A 24,761-nucleotide genomic window follows, 5' to 3' on the forward strand; every position below is an offset into this window, starting at 1 on the left:
ATAGTTTTAATATTAATGATAAAGATAGTACTAATAATAAAAATTGTTTGTAATGATAATACTAATAACGTCTAATGATAATACTAATAATTATGATATAATTTTATTAATAATAATAAATAATCTAATAATACTAACAACAATAATAATAATAATAATAATAATAATAATAATAATAATAATAATAATAATAATAATAATAATAATAATAATAATAATGAGTAATAAATAAACTAAGTAGCCCTTAAAAGAAAAATGCCCAAGTCCGGGTTTGAACCCGCGACGTCCCGCTAATCCGAACATACCCAAAACATTGATCTGTTGTTTCTTTTCTGAAATAATTACTACTCTAAATCATTTTAACTCAAGTAAACCTGCTGCCTTCTTCTTCATAGCTCACATAAAATCATAATCCTAATAACCATAATCATAATATCATCCTTAATCTTCATCATCAATTTTTACCCTCTTAAATATAAATCACGTATTCTTGATCATCATTATCATGTATCATTATCGTGATCAATTATCATCACCAATAACATACTCATAACTATATTTGTTATGTTATCATATCCTGTCACCATCTACTCTCGTCATCATTATCGTTTTCTTTTATCATAAACACAATCATAACCATAATCATAACCTCATCATCATTCGGGTAACATGATCATAAATTCATGTATATCATTCTAATCATCGCCTCATGTAACCTCGCCACCCTCACATTCGACCATCTATATATCGACCCAACCTAGGTTTAGAAGGCCCAAGGGATAAAGTTTATTTGCTAACCCACTTAAGTAATTGGCCCAACAGAAATACATGAGGCAGCCCAATAGAATAATACGTGGCCTACGATTGATCTAGTAACACGATTTGCGAACAGGAACAATAATAAATATCAAGAAAACCCTGCACACCTCACTATTTCATCATCAATACCTCACCATCCATTATAAAAAAAATTGCTGTCTCCCTATCATTATAATGTAGTTTTACTATTTCATGTGAAGAAAAGAGGTCTACATTTTTAAGTAATAATATTATACCATGCATAAATCAAGTGGGGTTCTCATAATTACAAAGTGTCGGCCAATATAGAGGAAGAAATAATAAATCAATAACCCGTTCTTTAATATTTTTGGTTATCATCTTCTTTTACCCCTTTACAGCTCATCAACCCAATTAGTTTTTGTTTACCGACCCTACATTATCTCACCACTTTGTTTTAATCAAATGGTTCGCTTGATTTGATATAAGTCGGCCATAAAGGAAAAGAGACCCATTATGATATTCAATTATTGTTATGCTTGTCCTCAATCTAATCATCTCATAAAAGCAGAAACTAAGTGTGTGTTTGCATTGATTTGAAACAGAAAAAAAAATATAGTGAGAGAGAGAGGATGTGAGAGAGTGGTCATATGGTTATGGATGATGAAACTTTGAAGATGGTTTAATGGCGACAGTGGTGTGAGTTGTCGCCGGGAAAATAGTAGTATAGCAGCTGCAGTTGCAGCGTAACAGCTAACTTAAGTAGAAACGGAAATAATGAAGGTGGTTTGTAGGTGCTCAGATGAAAAAAAATATATACCGAGTGGTGTTTTGGGTTGGTGTTCTTTAACCGCGAATTGAAACAGAAAAGCAGTATCAGTTATAGTTATGGGTTGTGTTTGAGTCACACAGAAGCAACAAAAAGGAAAAAGAAGAAAAAAAAATAAAGTGGATAAATGGTGGCGGTAATGGTGACTCTTGGTGGTTGTGAAGGTACGTAAATGTATATATCTAGTGTGTATGTGTATGTATTTATATATATATATATATATATATATATATATATATATATATATATATATATATATATATATATATATGTATATATATATATATATATATAGAGAGAGAGAGTAAAGTGTATATGAGGCTGTTATACATGTAGTTGGGTGTAGAACCAAAATATGATTGGTTCATATGATTAAAAAATTTTAAAATCTTTGAAAAATGTGCACCCAACTTGTTTTTTAACCAATGACATGTTGGTTCTACACCCAACTTACATGTATAACAGTCACATATTCTCCAATCTCATATATATATATATATATATATATATATATATATATATATATATATATATATATATATATATATATGTATATATATATATATATATGTATATATATATATATATATATGTATATATATAGAAAAATGATTTCATGGTGTTAGTTTAGGTTGGAGGTTTGTGGTGTTCGAAACAAAGACATGTAGTTGGTTTCATGGTGGTTGGTTTGTAGTGGTATTCGATGAATCAAATGGAACAAGGTGGTGGTCGACATTTGTAGAGTTCAAGGTTTCAAGTGGTTGTTTCTTGACTAGCTAACACGATGGTTAGTGATTTTTTTGATTCAAAAAGAAACAGGAACGAAAGAGAGCAAAAGAAATTACCAAGTTGATGATGATATTTGAACAGAAAATAAGAAAAAGGTTCGTGTTACTATATGTATGTATTTGTGTATGTTTATATATTATCAAGATGAGGTTCGGGTGTTTGTTTGAATTATAACACAGGAAAGAAAGTGGTGAGAGTAATTGGATGAATGTTAATACTTATAATCGATCAGTTTATTGTGTAGTACTTATTGCGGTTGACTGGTAACAAGATCCGACAATAAGTACATGAGATTTTCAATTAGTAAAATAAAAAAAATAAATTAGATAGGGATGGCTAACAGATTCGTACTACATTTGATTTCAATATCCCAAAATTTTGTATCCGTCTGTTTTATAGTGTTTGATTAAAGTCGACGAAGAATCTTGAGCAGGAGAAGGAAATAAGAAAGCAGAATTAGATAGAGACTTGCAACGGATTCGTACGCTTTAACTGTTATTGGCAGCTAACAATTTTGTATCTGTCTGTTTGATTTTCTCATCAATTTGCAAAAGGAATAAGGATTAACAATGAAGTCTAATAAACTAAACTCGTAATCCTCTATAGCTCTATGTATACGTATATATTATATACTCTTTACAGCTCACCAATTTGTTGTCAACAGGTTATATTAATCTGACAGAAAATATTCAATTCAGGAAGCAGAAAAAAGCAAATGAAGATGCTCACTAATTTTTGTTTGTATTGTGAATGATTTGTGGTCATATGGTTGTCTCGTAGGATAAATCAGAAGGAAAGTTTAGAAAGGAGAAATGACTTAAAACAGATAAAGGAAAAATAATTTGATCTGATATGGATGCCTAACAGAATTTATTTGTGTTTGTGACTGGATTCCATTTGTAATGATATTAGATACATGAGAAAAAAATATATAAAAGTTGATCGATGTTAAATTGTTTTGGAAATCATCTGTTAGTATATTTTCTAAATATTAGTAATTAATAAATATATTACTAACAATAATACAAATAATAATATTAACTATATCAATAATGATAATAATAACAATAACATCATAAATGATAATATTAATAATACTTAATACTAATAATAATATTAATGCTATTAAAGATGATGATGATAATAATAATAATAATAATAATAATAATAATAATAATAATAATAATAATGATCTTAATAAGTTTAATAGTGATTAATAATGATAATAAAAATAAAATGATAATAATAATATTATTAATGATAATAATATTAGTTATAATGTTATCAATATTTATTAATGATAATAATAATAATAATATAACAACTTCTATTTATATTTGTATGTATACACATTTATTTACAATTAATGGTTCGTGAATCGTCGGGAATGGTCGAAGTTAAATGAATGTAAAAAAAAATAGTTCAAAAATTTTGAGACTCAATATAACAGACTTTGTTTATCGTGTCAAAATATATTATATCGTATCGAGAGTTTGGTTTAAAATTAGTCGAAAATTTTTCGGGTCATTACAATACCTACCCGTTAAAGAAATTTCATCCCGAAATTTGAGTGGTGACGGCTGAAATTGAAATCGAGAATGTTTTAGTACCAGATATGAACTCAGATTATTAATAGAAAGATTTTTAATCGTCAAAGAATGTTTCATCGAAGAATGAAATGATAAGATTAGAGATTTTCTTCGAGATTAATACGCGGATAGATTTATCAATACCTTACTCTGATCGAGTTCAATTTCATGATGAATTCGAATCAAATAACATGGTTCATGATGAATACAAGTCAAGTAACACGGTTTGTGGTGATGGTAATGTTGATCAAATATTACCATCATCACGTTCCATTAGAACTTCCGCATGACTTACTGTAATATAATCATGTTGATCAAGTGTCATTAAATTACATTAACTCATGCTTCCATTCCAATATTACTCAAGAATATTCAAGGATTTAAAACTTCTAGGGTTTCACTAGAATTTAGAAGTCAAAGCAGTTTCCGATATGAGGTACTATGGATAAAACGAATGTGATAATAATTATGAAATGAAAATGATATAAAGATACCTTCAGAAATGTTTAGGATATTCACAGTTAAGGATGATATAACGATATCATAGAAATATTGAAGATATTATGATGAGGAAAGAAGATTTCGATCATTTTTCGAGCTTTTCCAATGTACCATTCTTTTGTTATCAAGCTTTCGGTCATTAAGACCATCTACGGCTTTTACTGCTTCATCAGCATTCTCATATCCGAATCATTGGTTATCGATCCGAGGTGTTTTCAAGAGTTTGAAGGGTGAATGAAGATTGTAATTGTCAGATACAAGTGATGTTTAAGATGGAATCAACTGGCAAACTTGAGGAAATATTTAACTGTAGTAGATTTAACTTATTAACGATATTTTAAATTAAAAAGTGTTGTAATTAATATTTCATACTCTTTTAATACTTTTTAATTATCCAAGGTTAGTAGTCCAATGTTAGTAATCCAATAGTCCAAGGTAGTATAGGGTTAAAGTTTTACGTAGTTAATTAATTGGTTACTAATAAATTTTATTTTGTCCATTATTTTCTTCATTATGCCACTTGTCAAATCTTGACTTGGATTCTGATCGGTCAAAATCCGAATATGAAATTGAATTGGAATGAAAATAGTTATTCGTGGATGAACGGATACGTATATCTGTGTTTGTATGTAGGATAGTAACCGACTGTTGAATCTGAATTGAAGAATGTACAGTGTAACTTATTAATGTGAAAACTAAATATTCCTCGGGTATTACCTACCCGTTAAAATATTTTCACCATTAACAGTTTGTACAAATGAACTTTTAATTACAATATTTATGAAAATATATATACATATATATTTTCTTCAGATGTAATCATGGATTTACTGAGTCAATATAATATTAAACTCATTTGATGTACCATTAGAACTAGAATACATAATCTCTAAAACATTAGAGATTACATAATCACCATGTAGAACGAAGATAATTTATGTAGAATGATAATAATCAATGTATGACAAGATGTAGAACGAAGATTATGCTCAAAGTATAGTTTGTGATGTTGAGGCGTATGATGTTGAGGCTACTAGTGATGGTGGTACTGTTGGTGCCAGTGATGTTGCTGAAGCTGGTAGATTTTGCACCATGTTTTCCAAATTGATTACTCGAGCGCGAAGCTCATCGACTTCTTCCATTACTCCAGGATGATGGTCGGTCAGAACAAGCGGGTGAATAAGGTTTTGAATTTAAAATAGTATATAATCATGGCGAGATATTCGGGAAATGATGGTGAAAATGGTGTTTCGGACTGATTCACCGGTAAGTGATTCAGGTTCCTTGTCAAGAGGTGAATTCGGTTGGTGGAAAAGATCGCCTTCTTCTCGTCTCCATTGATTAAGTCGACTACGAACCCATCCCCAATTCATCCAGAATTGATGATGGTTAATTGGTTGATCCATTCCGGTTACACTGCTTTCAGAGCTCGGACCGAAATCCATATCGGAATAGCTGTCGGAATCCGAGGAACTTGAACTGGTTGCAGAATTCATCTTACACGGTTAGATAAAGGATTTTTGATATGAAATGATTCTCGGATATCGGATGATATTCTATCTACATAGAATACCTATATATAGTACAGAAGATCCCGTAGATTACGGAGGGAATTAAGGAAACATGACAGATAAGTTTAATGTGATGGAATATGAATTCGCCTGTACACCATCTATGCAATAATTGCAATAAGACGTGTCGAGACTGAAAATGATAAATAGATATTTTTCGACAAGGAATGATATGCAAACTTATGATATGCAGACCAGGTTCAAGTCTAGACTTAATAATATATCCTAACAACTACTAGGTCGAAGTCCAGACTTATTAATGCATCTTAACAACTATCAGTTAGACACACTAATGCAAGACCTGGTTCGCTAAGACCACCGTTCTGATACCACCTGTAGTGACCCGTCCGAATCCATCTGGACGAAGTCTTCAACAGTTGGTCCCATTGCGAGGTTCTAACCTCTATATGCCATGAACGACTCCATGTAATATGAGCAAATGCACAGCGGAAGATTTCTTTCATACCTGAGAATAAACATGCTTTAAAGTGTCAACCAAAAGGTTGGTAAGTTCATAAGTTTGTCATAAAACAATAAAATTCTGTAATTTTGATAGACCACAAGATTTAAATGTGCATGGTACAAATGGGCCCGAATCCTATACCCACCTGTAATGTACATGCGATATCTTTTAAATACAGTACACCTTTCTCGTGTACGAAACCATTTTCATAAATCTTAGTAACTGTACACATATCTCGTGTACAAAATATCATACACATAACCTGTGTATAAAATCATTCTCTCGATACATAACATTCACTTTTCATTCATTGCTTGGCTTGGTAACCGTACTTAACATATAATGCGCATCAATAATATCCCCAAAACAGAACATCTCGTCTGTATAATATATAAACTTCGAAGTACTAAACACCACGCCCACTAGCTCTTCCGTCTAGTGAACATTCTGGGTGAGGGTGTTAAACCCGGTAGCTACCTTTCTAATTCTTAGGTTACCAAGCAATAATAATTAGTGGCAATTATCACGTCCAACTAATTCAATAATAATCCACAGAACTTTTGTCTGTATAATAATTCATTCGAGGAATGTTTTTGTTGTGTCATATCGCGTCAAACATTTATAAAAGCATTTCATGTATTCTAAGTTCAAAATATATTTCAAAAGTATTTAATAAAGCAGTTATAAAAACAGCGCATATATTCTCAGTCCCAAAAATATAAAGAGTAAAAGGGAGCAAATGAACTCACTATACGATATTTTGTAGTAAAAATATGCATACGACAGAACTGAACAATGCAAGATTGGCCTCGGATTCACCAACCTATTATTCAATCATGTGACGACCTGGAAATTTCTGACCAAATTTAAACTTAATCTTTATATGGTTCCGACACGATAAGCAAAGTCTGTAAGGTTGAGTCTCAAAAATTTTGAACTGTTTCATATATTCAATTGACCTTCGACTGCTCTCGACGATTCACGAACAATTAATTGTAATTACATATGTGTGTATGTATATATAAATAATAATTCGAAATATAATTTGAAGTATTATATGTTGTTGTTATAAAAAAATTAATAAAATAAAAATAGGATATTATAATAATTATTATTTAAAACATAATTATATATAAATAAAGTATATTAAAAATAAATATTAAATGATTGTAATACTCGTTGGACGTTCCGATTATTATTTAGAGAAGTTTAATTCGAACTTATGTGATTTTAAAATAAATGGTGATCCGAAAATGAGTTATATAAATTATAGGCTTATTAAAAATGTATCATATAGAGGTCAAGTACCTCGCGATGTAACCAAATGTAATGTATTCGTTCAGAGTGATTAGGATGGGTCTTTACATGTGGTATCAGAGAGGTGGTCTTAGTGAACCAGGTCTTGCATTAGTGTGTCTAACTGATAGTTGTTTAGATGCATTAGTGAGTCTGGACTTCGACCGTGTCTGCATGTCAAAAGTTTTGCTTATCATTTCGTGTCGAAAATCATCTACTTATCATCCTTAGGAAATTACCTGCTTATCATTCCTAGTCTAGACACATCTGAAAGGACCCGTTCATATACATTATAAACGATTCACAATAGTTGATTACATCACGAGGTATTTGACCTCTATATGATACATATTACAAACATTGCATTCGTTTTTAAAACACAAACTTTCTTTACATCGAAAATTGACAGGCATGCATACCATTTCATAATATCCACTATCCAATTATAAATTAACTTAATAGTAATCTTTGATGAACTTAATGACTCGAATGCAACGTTCTTCGAAATATGCCATGAAATACTCCAAGTAATATCTTTAAAACAAGCAAATGCACAGCGGAAGATTTCTTTTATACCTGAGAATAAACATGCTTTAAAGTGTCAACCAAAAGGTTGGTGAGTTCATTAGTTTATCATAATCATTTATTTCCATCTTTTTAATAGACCACAAGAATTTCATTTCCAGTTCTCATAAATATACGTCCCATGCATAGAGACAAAAATAATCATTCATATGGATTGAACACCTGGTAACCGACATTCACAATATGTATATAAGAATATCACCATCATTCCGGGATCCTCCTTCGGACATGATATAAATTTCGAAGTACTAAAGCATCCGGTACTTTGGATGGGGCTTGTTGGGCCCGATAGATCTATCTTTAGGATTCGCGTCAATTAGGGTGTCTGTTCCCTAATTCTTAGATTACCAGACTTAATAAAAGGGGCATATTCGGTTTAATAATCCAATCATAGAATGTAGTTTCGATCACTTGTGTCTATTTCGTAAAGCATTTATAAAAACAGCGCATGTATTCTCAGTCCCAAAAATATATGTAAAAAGGGAGTAATGAAACTCGCCATACTGTATTTCGTAGTAAAAATACATATAACGTCATTGAACAAGTGAAAGGTTGGCCTCGGATTCACGAACCTAAATTAATTATAAATAATTATGTGTTGGTCAATATTTGTCTAACAAATTAGGTCAAGTCATAGTGTACCACAATCCTAATGCTCGAGACTAATATGCAAAAGTCAACAAAAGTAAATTTGACTCAAAATAATTTCCAAAAATCTATACATGATTAATATATAGTTTAAATATCGTCATTTTATATTTTTAAATATTTTAAAAGATTTATTAGAGTAATAATATAATTTATTTATTAATAAATAAAAGTTTATATTAAATTTATGTAATAAAATATACTTTTATATATATTAAGTAATAAAATTTATAGGGTTCATTTAATATCATAAAGATAATATGATAGGTATTATTAAAGTAAGTTATTACACGTAGTAAAATATGTTTGTATCACATATTTATTTGATAAAATAATATCTATAATGATAGTAAGTAAAAGTTGTATTATTTTGTAATAATAATTATTATTATAAAAATATCAATATTTATAATTACTAAGATGACATTATGATAAAACGATAATTCTAATTATGGTAACTTTAATATTTACGATAATTTTTAATATTATCTTTAAAATAATAATTCTATTTAAAATAATAATAATAATGATATTTTATAGTAACAATGATATTTCTATTAAAATGATAATTTTTGTTAAAATGATAGTTTTAATACTAACGATACTTTTAATAATAATAGTAATGATAAAAATAATAAGAACGATAATTTTATCTAAATCAATATCTTATAATATTTTAATTTCATCATTATACTCTTACTCATTATTTCCTAATCGTTTCGTTTAATAGCTTTTAATCGTCTTTTATATCGTGTTCATAATAATGATAATAATAGTAATCAAAATAATTAGGTGTTACAAATATTTTTTTAATTACACTAATATTAATAATGATAGTTACTATAACATTATTAACGATAATACTAATAATTATCTTACTGATAATATAGTAATAATAATAATAATAACAATAACAATAACCATTTTTAAATAATGATATATATATTAATAATGATAATAATTATAATAATACTAATAATAATTATAATAATAATAATAATAATAATAATAATAATAATAATTGGATAATAATAATAATACTAATTATAACTTTAACGATAATAACGATAGTAATAATAAAAAAAATAACAATTTTTAATGATAAATCCCTTTTATTGATAAAGATAATAATAATGATAAAATAAGATAAAACTAGAACGACGATAAAAACGACGATAATAATAATCATTTTTAATAAAAATATCGAAAATTCAATTGATTATAACTTCTAATCCGTTCATCGAAACCATTTGATATCTAAAGGAAAAGTTCTTAATTTTTCGCTAGCTTTCCAAGGACATGCATATCTTATACCTTATCTCAACCGCAAGTGTAACTAATTCAATATTCAACCTAACCTATCTAAGGGCAATATCAAAAGTACAAGCATGCATAATCCTAAATACTCGAGCACTAGTCGGGGATACACTATTAGTATGTAAAAGTTAAATTATGAGTACTCACGTATCAATATTGAGATTCAATATTGTAGGAAAGGTACGCAGACGCAACGGAAATGATAAACACTATATTGACCTCACGAGCATACCCATGAACCATACTCAATCACCTCCATAGCTATAACCCATAATTTCCTTAATCCTATCCTACTCGAAAAACAATTTCGAAATCACTCGGACAGCACTCCGTCGTAATATTTTATGTATACTAATAATATCTTGAAATAATACGGAGTAAATATATATATGTAAATCGATTGAGAGAGTTTAGAGAAAAATATTTTCAAGTTTCTATGAAATAATGAAACCTATTGAATTCTATTTATAATAGATTTTTGAATTATTAAAGTGAATTATTAAAGTATGAATTATTAAAGTGAATTATTAAAGTATGAATTATTAAAGTGAATTATTAAAGTATGAATTATTAAAGTGAATTATTAAAGTATGAATTATTAAAGTGAATTATTAAAGTTAAAGTAAAGTAAAAATAAAGTAAAGGTAAAGTTTAAGTATAGTAAAAGTATAAAACTATGTACGTATAATACGCGTATAAATATATATAATATTAATTTAAATCGTTATATATATTTAATAAAATAAAATATAAATATCGTTATCTTTATCATACTAGTTAAGTAATGAGTTGTCAAAAGTGGTTCTAGATATTTATAAAAGTTATATACGTTTTAATAATAAAGTTCTTTTTAAACTGAAAACGTTTTTATACGTTTGAACTAAATAGATCAATCGAGTCTTTATGAGATTCAATCTTCCACTATCCTTTGTCTAGTTCTCAATGATTGAAAATTTGTTCTTATTTATAAATCACTTTACCATTTTCCGAATATTGTTAAAATGGAAAGATTTCTCAAATCAACGTGGGCCTTTCAACAGAGACTTGTAATCATAATTCAATATATCTGATAATTCAATCATTTGATCTTATCTTCTAATTCCATTGATAAACATTTTGAAACAGATACAATCATATAAAGTATTTAATCTAATATTTTGTTTACGTTTCAAGTTATAATATATATACACATATACATATATAATCATATTCGTTTAATGGTTCGTGAATCGTTGGAACTTGGTCGAGGTTGAATGAATGTATGAACATAGTTTAAAATTCTTGCAATTTAACTTAACAAATATTGCTTATCGTGTCGGAAACATATAAAGATTAAAGTTTAAATTTGGTTAGAAATTTCCGGGTTGTCACAACATCTTACTGCATTGATTGCATGAATAGTGTATAGACAAAATTTATATCTTAGCGTATCTGATAATTCATATCCTAGCGTATCTATTACTGTAGATTTGCATGACATATGCCGTAAATTCCTCCGTAATCTACAAAATCTTTTGTTCTATATATATAGATATTCTATGTAATTAGAATACTATCCGATAGCCGAAAATCACTTCGTATTGAAAAATCCTTTATTCAAAAGTACAAAATGGGACTCCACTAGTTCAAGTTCTTCGAAACCCGACAGCTATTCCGACATGGATGTTCACCTAAGCTCCGGAGGCAGCATCACCTGAATGAATCAACCATTCAACCATCCCCAATTCATCTGATGGGTTCGTAGTCGACTTAATCACTGGAGACGCGAAGAAGGCGATCCCTTCCACCAACCAAATTCACCTTTTGGTGAAGAACCTGAAGCACTTACTGACGAACCTATCCGAAACACCATTTTCAGCCTCATTTCCAGAGTATCTCGACACGATTATATTCTATCCACAATTCTAAACCTTATTTATCCGCTCGTTCCGACCGACAATCATCCCGGAATAATGGAAGAAGTCAACGAGCTTCGTGCCTGAGTTGTAGCCTTGGAAAATATGGTACAAAACATACCAGCTTCAGCAACATCACCGGCACCAACAGTACATTCAGTAACAGCACCCGTACCATCAACAGCACACGCCTCACATCTCATTCTGTACCTTGATTATAATCATCATACTACGTATCATTCTACATCAATTATCTTTGTTCGACATGGCAATTATGTAATCTCTAATGTTTTAGAGATTATATATCCTTGTTCTAACAGTAAATCAAATGAGTCTAATATCATATTGACTCATTAAATCCATGATTACATTTGAAAAAAATATATATGTGTATATATTTTCATAAAGATTGTAATTAAAAATTCTTTTGTACAAACTGTTAATGGTGAAAATATTTTAACGGGTAGGTAATACCCTAAAAATATTTAAATTTCACATTAATAAGTTACGCTGTACGTTCTTCGAATCTGATTCAACAGTTATATACTATCCTACTTAAATCCACCAATACACGTATCCGTTCACCGTAGAATAACCATTTTCATTCAATTTCATATTTGGATTTTGACCTATCAGAATCCGACAAGTGGCATAATGAAGAAAACAATTGACAAAATAAAATTTGTTAGAAACAAAGAAATTAACTATGAGAAATTTTGTTAAAAATCCACGCTAATAAAATCCTAGATAACTGTTCCTAGCTAACTGTTAATTCCTTATTACATTTTATTTATCACAATTTATTTATCACAATTTTAATTCTCGCAATTTTATTTATCATCATTTAATTTCTGTTATTTATTTTACGCATTTTAAATATCGGGACACGTATACAATGTTTTCACATATCATATTGACGTCATCTATATATATTATTTGGAATAACCATAGACACTCTATATGCGGTAATGTTCGAGTTAGCTATACAGGGTTGAGGTTGATTCTCAAATAATATATATACTTTAAGTTGTGATCGAGTCTTAGACATGTATATAATGGGTCACGACACGTATTAATTAATTCAAATATTATATATTAAACTATATATGAATTGTTGAACTACTAATTGTAGACTACTAACTGTGGACTAATAACATTGAACAATTAAAATGAATTAAAATATTGATTATAACATATGAAACTAAACATCTCTTCAAGTTTGCCACTTGATTTCATCTTAAACCTCATTTATATCTTGATGATTACAATCTGCGTTCAAACCTTTCATGATTCTTGAAAACACCTCAATCGAGAGGATGAACCAACCGCACTTCAGCTACGGAAGAAAAGATTGATGCATATAGTTATGCACCTGAAAACACTCAGAAGCTGATTAAACTTTTAACACGTAACTGTGCTAGCTTCTTTAGCATTGTTATTACCGAAAATAACTCTGCAATCTCTTTCCAAATTAGCCAATTTTGTAACAGCTCCAGCAAGTCAACATCGACTTTTCAGTCGGACTAGCCTTATTATAACCTTGATATATACGTTGTCTTTTCGCCTTCGTTACCGGGGAACATTTATATTCCACCACATTAGCAGTAAACTTACCAGCAACTTCATTGATCTTTGACTTTCTGAAAAGTTATTATATTCATTGAAACCCTATCATCTACTCATCTTCATCTGATAACGATAATTACCGTACCAAATACCGAGAATCAGCAATCAGTATTTTGAAATCTCACAGCATGTCTACATCAACAGTTATATGTATACATATAACATTTATATCCTAGAATTATGATCTTCAACCCTGAAATTTTGAAAAAGTTGAATGAAGCAACAGAAACTGTAGACAGCCGTAAACGACCTTAACTGTCGAAAGTCTGATGATAAAGAATAGTATGTTGGCAAAGCTCAAAAATGTTGGAACTAGAAAACGGATTAAGCAAACCATGAAGGAGACTGTGAACAAATCACAATGACTAATCCTGCCTTTAAATAATCAAAATGATTCAGTATCTACTGAAGTTATTATCGAATACCTTGCTCCTGACTCTAAACCATTACGGACAAATCTTCATCATCATCCATCGATATTAGAAATTCTAAGATGTTATTGTATCTTTCATTGTAAATATCCTCAACATTTCTGAAAATATCTTCATAAATATTCTTTTCCGATATTAAATATCTCGTCACGCTATCTGTATTACATCATAAAGGAAACTATGTTAGTTTCTAAATTCTGGAAAAATTCGAATTTAAAATATGAATGTTTTTGAAGTAGTGTTGGAAATTGATGCATGAGTTAGTATAATATAATGACACTTGATCAACATGATTATATTACAGTAAGTCATGCTGAGTTTCTAATGAAACGTAATGATTCACAGATCATAACGTCATCATGTGCCATGTTACACGACTCTTACATTCTACCAAATCTCCAAACAGATCGAGAATATATCTTCCTGGTAGTTCTATCTTATCTCTTGAATTCTGGTAATTTAACCAATCAAGATCGTGATATTACAATTTCTATCTTAGAACATTAACTCTGTTCATTCTGAAATTCATATCTACGAATTCTGGACCATTTTTCGCTTGACTTAAAGTCGAGAAGAGAAAACAAAAGGATGGTACTCCAAAATATAAAGGAAATGAAGAGAATGGATTTATAGTGAAATATCAGACAGAGCAATCTAGATAGATCATCGCATTTAACCAAAGGGGATTCTAATTACCTTAATTATCGAAGAACCAAATCTTATTACAAAGATTTCCTTTAAATCCCTTGAATTTCAGAAATCAACCTTGACTACGTCATCGGTTAAGATGAACTTGCATTTACTCATTTCACTCTTTTGTGATAGCTTCACTCGTACTCTTCACAAAATCAAATTGTTTTATCTATATTACTCAATGATGATAAAACTCTAATTTTCAGCTCGTATGCGTCATGAAAACATACTTATTGTCTGCCATGATCATCCTAATCAAATTTCCGGACAAAATTTCTCTAACGGGTAGGTAATGTGATGACCCGGAAATTTCCGACCAAATTTAAACTTAATCTTTATATGGTTCTGACACGATAAGTAAAGTCTGTAAGGTTGAGTCTCAAAAAGTTTGAACTGTTTCATATATTCAATTGACCTTCGACTGCTCTCGATGATTCACGAACAATTAATTGTAATTACATATGTGTGTATGTATATATAAATAATAATTCGAAATATAATTTGAAGTATTATATGTTGTTGTTATAAAAAATTAATGAAATAAAAATATGATATTATAATAATTATTAGTTAAAACATAATTATATATAAATAAAGTATATTAAAAATAAATATTAAATGATTGTAATACTCGTTGGACGTTTCGATTATTATTTAGAGAAGTTTAATTCGAACTTATGTGATTTTAAATAAATGGTGATCCGAAAATGAGTTATATAAATTATAGGCTTATTAAAAATGTATCATATAGAGGTCAAGTACCTCGCGATGTAACCAAATGTAATGTATTCGTTCAGATGGATTAGGACGGGTCTCTACAAATCATGTATATTAATACATGTAATGGTAATTGAACAAATATATATATTATTAGTGATTTTATTTGTTATTTTATATCATGTGTTTTATTAATAGCTTAATTAGATATATTTATCTTAATATATATATATTTATTACAAAAGTATTAATATGGTTAGGTTTTATATCTTAAATATATTTTTATATAGAAATCTTCATTTGATATATTAATAGTAATAATAATAATAATGATAAAAATAATACTAATTATGATAATTCTAATAATAATAATAATGATAGTTTAATATTAATGATAAAGATAGTACAAATAATAAAAATTGTTTGTAATGATAATACTAATAACGTTTAATGATAATACTAATAATTATGATATAATTTTGTTAATAATAGTAAATAATCTAATAATACTAACAATAATAATAATAATAATAATAATAATAATAATAATAATAATAATAATAATAATAATAATAATAATAATAATAATAATAATAATAATAATAATAATAATAAAAATAATAATAATAATGAGTAATAAGTAAACTACCTCAAAGAAGTAGCCCTTAAAAGAAAAATGCCCAAGTCCGGGTTTAAACCCGCGACGTCCCGCTAACCCGAACATACCCAAACCATTGATCTGTTATTTCTTTTCTGAAATAATTACTACTCTAAATCATTTTAACTCAAGTAAACCTGCTGCCTTCTTCTTCATAGCTTACATAAAATCATAATCCTAATAACCATAATCATAATATCATCCTTAATCTTCATCATCAATTTTTACCCTCTTAAATATAAATCATGTATTCTTAATCATCATTATCATGTATCATTATCGTGATCAATTATCATCACCAATAACATACTCATAACTATATTTGTTATGTTATCATATCCCGTCACCATCTACTCTCGTCATCATTATCGTTTTCTTTTATCATAAACACAATCATAACCACAATCATAACCTCATCATCATTCGGGTAACATGATCATAAATTCATGTATGTCATTCTAATAATCGCCTCATGTAACCTTGCCACCCTCACATTCGGCCATCTATATATCGGCCCAACCTAGGTTTAGAAGGCCCAAGGGATAAAGTTTATTTGCCAACCCACTTAAGTAATTGGCCCAACAGAAATACATGAGGTAACCCAACAGAATAATATGTGGCCTATGGTTGATCTAGTAACACGATTCGCGAACAGGAACAATAATAAATATCAAGAAAACCCGGCACACCTCACTATTTCATCATCAATACCTCACCATCCATTATCAAAAAAAAAATTGCTGTCTCCCAATCATTATAATGCAGTTTTACGGTTTCATGTGCAGAAAAGAGGTCCACGTTTTCAAGCAATAATATTCTACCATGCATAAATTAAGTGGGGTTCTCATAATCACAAAGTGCCGGCCAATATAGAGGAAGAAACAATAAATCAATAACCTGTTCTTTAATATTTTCGGTTATCATCTTCTTTTGCCCTTTTTGAAATGATCCGTTCATATACATTATAAATGATTCACAATAGTTGATTACATCGCGAGGTATTTGACCTCTATATGATACATTTTACAAATATTGCATTCGTTTTTAAAAGACAAACTTTCTTTACATTGAAAGTTGACGGCATGCATACCATTTCATAATACATCCAACTATAATTGAATTAATAATAATCTTGATGAACTTAACGACTCGAATGCAACGTCTTTCGAAATATACCATGAATAACTTCAAGTAATATCCTTACAATGATCTAATGCACAGCGAAAGATTTCTTTAATACCTGAGAACAATCATGCTTTAAAGTGTCAACCAAAAGGTTGGTGAGTTCATTAGTTTATCATAAATAATCATTTCCAATATTTTAATAGACCACAAGATACTCATATTTAGAAAACAATTTGTGCAGGTATGCTCACTGCTGTAAAAATCATTCATATGAAGAACACCGAAACCTTTCAAACAACTCACCAACGGTAGCTAATGCGTAGTGCAATGACAAAATCATCTCACTGTGGTAGTTAATACAATATAATTTTACAACGGTAGCTAGTGTGTAGTGCAATGCAAAATCATCTCACCGAGGGTGGTTAAAACGGTAGCTAGTGCGTAGTGCAATGCAAAATCATCTCACCGTTACTAACTACTAAATCGAATACAATACAATACAATACATCAGTAGCTAGTGCGTAGTTCAATGCAAAATCATCTCACCGATGGTACCTAAAACGGTAGCTAGTGCGTAGTGCAATGCAAAATCATCTCACCGTTACTAACTACAAAATCGAACCATTTCGGTAGCTAATGCATAGTGCAATGACAAAATCATCTCACCGATGGTCGATAATACAATCCCATAGAAATCGAACCTCTGAATCCAAATAATTCTATCATAGAATGTAGTTTTGAATATTTGTGTCTATTTTGTCAAACATTTATAGAAGCAGTTCATGTATTCTCAGTTCAAAAATATGTATCTCAAAAGCATTTAGTAAAACGGTTATAAAACAGCGCATGTATTCTCAGTTCCAAAAATGTAAAGAGTAAAAGGGAATCAAATGAACTCACAATATTGTATTTCGTAGTAATTAAATATATGATGGCATTGAACAAGTGCAAGGTTGGCCTCGGATTCACGAACCTATATCATTTATATATTTATTAACACACATAATTGTAATCGAACACTTATATATATAACTTTATTAGGTATATCATTTTTATATTAATAACATATATATAGGTTTCATATATTCATTTTGTATACAAAAATATAATTTTTGTGATGTTATATGTATTAAATACCTTTTTATTTATATATATATATATTTGTTTATCAAAATCGTAATTCTATTTATATTAAGTTAATACTAGTAATTATAAAATAATGATAGTAATATTACTAATATACTTATGTTACTAATAATGGTTCTAAAAATGATAATAATGTTAATATTTCCGAAAATACTAATAATTTATAATAATACTTCTGATAATATTAAGAATAATACTACTTAATAATAATATTAGTAGTGATATTTATATAAACTATATTAATGATACTAATTTTTAATAACCATGTTAATAATAATAATATTGGTAATATTGAATAATACCATAATACTAATCAATAATGGTAATAATAATAATAACAATAATACTAAATAATAATAATACTTGATATTGATAATAATGTTAGTAATAACAATATTAATGATAAGTATAATTACTAAAATTGTAATAATAATTATTATAATAAAAATATTCTTAATTATAATCATAATAATAATAATAATAAGTGTTATAATAACCATAATAATAATAATAATCATACTAATAATAATAACAATGATAATGAAGATGTTAATAATAATTATAATTCTAATAATAATGATATTAATAATAATAATAAAAATTTTGATAGGAAAACTACCTCAAATGAAGCTTTAAAAAAATATTATCGCGAACCGGACTCGAACCCTCGACCTCTCGCCCACCCGAACCAACACTTAACCATCTGGGCTATTGTGATGACCCGAAAAATTTCAACTAATTTTAAACCAAACTCTCGATACGATATTATATTTTTGACACGTTAAGCAAAGTCTGTTAGGTTGAGTCTCAAAAAAAATTTTGAACTGCTTCAAATATTCAATTGACCTTCGACCATTCCAGAGGATTCACGAACGTTTATTTGTAAATAGAAATGTATATATTTAAATATATATTAAATGATAACTTGTAATAATACAAAATTTAGTTATTTGAATTAATAAAGTAATATATGATATTATAACTTAAATGTATATATATATAAAGCATATTGAATATATTTATCTGATTTTGAAAACGACTGTAGCACTCATTTGTCATTCAATTGATAGTAAACAAGTTAAAAATGAACGTATGTGATTTTAAAATAAACGATGATCCGAAAATAAGTTTTACAAATTATAGACTTATTAAAAATGTATTTAGGAACCATTTGTTGAATTTTAAAACTTTCTATATTTTACTTAGGGTTGGGAGTGAATAATTAATGTAATTTTTATTTAATAGTTAATAACTGAATTTTATACCATAATGACCAAAATAAATAAATATAGTTAATTTAAAAATATGGGATTTTCCTGAGCACTTTTATCCGCTACTAATTTACAGCGGACTACGATATACTATTCCTATTAAAACTGTCGGCACAAGAGTTTAAAGAGAACTGTTTAACTGTTCGAATTATTGATTAAAGTTTACTTTTTGGTTGATTCTTTTCCTCATTCAATTGTTTTGGTCCGTGAATGGGTTTAGGTAATGAGATTTTACTGTTTTGCTTTATCTATCTATTAAAATCCTCTGCATATATAATATACATATAGAAGGCATACCCAGACACCCTATCACCCATCTACCTTCCCCACAATGGGTTGTAGCTTCATTTGCTCCTTTTGTCTAAAACAATTCAAACCCGAGCACTCTTATTGTTGTGATGTTATACGAAGTCACAATACCTATCAATCATCAACCCAATAACCATACAAAACACCACTACCATCATAACCTACACCACAACCTTCGGTCTAAGTCACCACAGCCGGCCACCTTGGTCGTGTGAACAACAAACACCTTCCACGATCACCATTGTAAACCTATTTAAAAACCACCACCTTCATCTCACCATCACCACCACAAACCCATGAAGAACCACCATCATTCATCATCTTTCCTTGATGTTTTTCGAACCTAGTCACAATCATGATCACATTCGTCTTCATCTGATTATCCGAATCAATATCTCATCAATGTTTCTCGTCGTTATCACCACAACCAAACGCGCCCCATCTTTATAGACTTGTCTCAGTTTAAGACTAACGCATCAACCAGCTTTCGATTTGGTACTAGTCGCGTGTTCAAAAAGGCCTCATTTTAGGCTTAAAAAAAAGAAAAGTTAAAGTGTTAATGAACCGTTCATATGAAAACTGCAAACATGTATCTTACATTTATCAGACAACATACAAGATCATACCATAGGTTTGATACAAAAGTGGCTATACAGATCCATCGGTTTCATGTGGGTTATAGTTTTGGGATGTCGAACGGGTTTGTAATGCATGAAGTGGTGATGACGATAATGGATGATAATAAAGATGGTAAGTTAGATGATGATAAATAATTATGGTGGTGAGTAATATTTTTTTAACTTTAGATGTTAAGTTTGAGGGAAAATAAGACACAAATTTTAGTCATGGTGTGCTTTTCATTGACCCCTATATATATTTATTATTGTGCAAGTGGTTTAGAGTGCTGCATGCAATGTCCGAAATTAAAAAGTAAATATAATATTTTGGGCAGTAGTGGGTCATCTTAGATTGCCTTGTCTCCAAGGACCATAGAAGTAGGGTCTTTAATAGATTTGAAGTCTTGAAGAAAATGTAAGTAGAGTTAATTTGTTTAGTGACTATGATGAAACGAATGATGAATGATGGTCATGTTAAAAGATAATGATGATGCTACATGATGATATCTGAATGTCGATGGTGATGAGGGCCGTGACATATGATGATAGTTATAATAATTAAGAAAATGATAATTAAGATGATAGTGGGATATGACATGTTGGTGATCACCATAGAAGAGAAGTCGATTATTACAGTTTATTGATGGGCCAACATATTTATTTTCTTGTTGGGCCATGTATATATTTATATTGTTGGACTTAGATAATACAACTTGGGCTTGTAGATCCATTAAGCATGATATTTCTTATTGGGTCGTGATTAAATTGCTTGTTGGGCCGAAAGAATTTGGGCCGAGAAGTATACATGATAAGTTAATAAAATTTGCGAGTTCAAGGATGAGGGTGATGTTAAAAGATCACGGTGTTGATGATAACCGAGGATGCTGATGATGTATCATGACGATGGAGATGATTAGATAATGATGGCATGACAATAATATTGATGGTATACCTTTAACTATTATTATTATTATTATTATTATTATTATTATTATTATTATTATTATTATTATTATTATTATTATTTTTATTATTATTATTATTAATATTATTATTATTATTATTATTACTATTATTATTATTATCATTAATATGAGTATTAAGATTATTATTATTATTAGTATTATTATTATTAACATTATTATCACTATAATTGTAACGACCCTTCCTAATCCTCCTGGACGAAGTCATCAACATTTGGTCCCATTGCGAGGCGTTGACTTAAATATGCCATGAATGACTCCAAGTAATATTTCTAAGATGAGCAAATGCACAGCGGAAAGTTTCTTTCATACCTGAGAATAAACATGCTTAAAAGTGTCAACCAAAAGGTTGGTGAGTTCATAGGTTTATCATAACAATCATTTCAATATCTTAATAGACCACAAGATTTCATATACACAAACGTTTTAATAAAAATATTCTAAGTGGTTGAGCACTTGGTAACCATACTTAACATTTAATCAACGTCGCATATTCCCTTTATTATGAAATCTCACTACACTGTACCAAGAGTAGTCATCGAAACGAAGTACTGTGCAACCGTTGAATACTGGTCGTCCAGTCCGGTTGGGGTTGTCAGGCCCGATAGATCTATCAACAGGATTCGCGTTTACAATACCACATGTAAATAGTAGTTACCAAGCTATTAGGGAAGATATGCAGGGTGGTACAACTCAACGTAGAATATATTTTAAGTACTTGTGTCTATCTCGTAAACATTTATAAAAGCAGCGCATGTATTCTCAGCCCAAAAATATATATTGCAAAAGCAATTAAAAAGGGAGCAAATGAAACTCACCATACTGTATTTTGTAGTAAAAATACATATGACATCATTGAATAAATGTAGGGTTGGTCTCGGATTTACGAACCTATATCAAGTATATATATTAACACATATATTTATAATCAAACAAATTTATATATTGTTAGTGATTTAATTGTTATTTTAATTATGTGTTTCATTAATAACCTTATTAGTTACATTTATTAATATTTATTATAAAGGTATTAATATAGTTATGTTATATATGGTAAATATAGTTTTATATAACTAATAGTTATTTGATAAAATAATATTGATAATAATAATAATAAATAAAAAGTTATTTTATTTTACAATAATAATAATAATAGTTATTACGATAATAATATTGATACTAGTATTAACAATAATAATAATAATAGTATAAAAATAATAACATTATTGTCAAAATAATAGTAGTAGTAATAATAATAATAATAATAATAATAATAATAATAATAATAATAATAATAATAATAATAATAATAATAATAATAATAATAATAATAATTATTATTATTATTATTATTATTATTATTATTATTATAGATATAAAATACTACCTTAAAAGATTTTCCAAAAATGTTGCCACAAACGGGACTCGAACTCGCAACCTCTTGCTAACAAACACCACCCCTAAACCATCCCTCTACTTTTGTTTTCTTGAAAAATACGGATTTTAAATTCTTTTATCCTTTATTTATGTATCCATCTTATTCATTACTTCATACTCATTCGCGTATCATTATTATCATCATACCCTCGACTTCATCATCATAATTATATTCTATCATTATCTTAGTAATCGAATATTATTATTTTTATCATATCATGTATCATTATCATTTTAATATTTCATCATCGAATCATCTCGTTCTTTGCCACTGTATTGTATCATCGTTAATCCCCCTTTTTTTTCTTAACAATTGGCCCAACAACTTACACATGTCTATATCTAATTATGGTCCAATAGTTGGTGTATTATTCGGCCCACCAGTGATTTAATCATATCCATTTTCGTAAAACAACAATAGTGCAGGTGAGGACTAGTTTTTAAAACAAAGGTAATTAAAGTTACATAGTGGTTGAGGTGGGGATATAGCTTGGAGAATGTCGGCCATAAAGAAAAGGAACACACCAAAAAAAAATCCAATTCATCATCAAATGGTAACGTGGTCATCAACTTTTTCGAATCATCATCATCTTTATCAACGTGCATCATCATCATCTGTTCGTTACCTGTTTGGAAACAGAAATGAGACGCAGCACAGTAGCAGCGAACAGAAACAAAAAAATATAAATGGGTTTGTAGTAGTAGCAAATTGAATGGGTTTGTTTGTTGTTGATGTTGACGGTTAGGGTGGTGGTAGTCGGTGATGTGGTGATCCAAAGAGGCGGCTGGAAGGTGGCGGTTTGATGAAAGTGGTAGTAGAAGAGTGGTTATGATGGTGTGCCTCGACCGAACACAAGACCGGTTTGTAATAGTTGTTGTATGTTGAGTAGAAACTGCGGTAATAACTTCACCATGGTTGAAGTAATAGTTTGATTAAGGGGGGTTGTTCGATTAGTGTGACAACGATGGTGGTGTCGATAGTTCATGGGTGAAGAATAAGAACAAGTGGTGGGTGATTTGCGATATTGTTTGTTAGTGATTTCATGGAGTGATGAAGATTGTTCAAGGTGATTGATGGTGTCGGTTGTGATGGTGGAGGTGGTCAGATGGTGTAGAGTGATGACGATGGAGAGTGGTGTCAAGGTGGTGATGTTAACCGAGCAACGAAAGCTTCGAAAGTAATGGTGGTTTATTGACTTGGTTCAAACCGAATAAGTGTTAATGGGGATGATCATAGAGATGGTACCCACGGTTGAGGCTTGTTATGGTTTTGTGGTTCATAAAAAAATAACAAGGTAGGAAGATAGTGAAATGAGTTTTCTTTGTGTTGTAAAAAGAAAGAAAGGATTAGGATGTAAGTGGGGTGGATTTCTCTATCTCATTATATCTGTATGTATTTAGCTATATGAATGACTTCAATCAAGGAACAACCACAAATTTAGCACAGTACGCCAATAGTAGAGCCATCGATTTAATTGTCTGCACTAC

This window comes from Rutidosis leptorrhynchoides, chromosome 9 (genome assembly GCF_046630445.1).
Source record: "Rutidosis leptorrhynchoides isolate AG116_Rl617_1_P2 chromosome 9, CSIRO_AGI_Rlap_v1, whole genome shotgun sequence".
Taxonomy (NCBI): domain Eukaryota; kingdom Viridiplantae; phylum Streptophyta; class Magnoliopsida; order Asterales; family Asteraceae; genus Rutidosis; species Rutidosis leptorrhynchoides.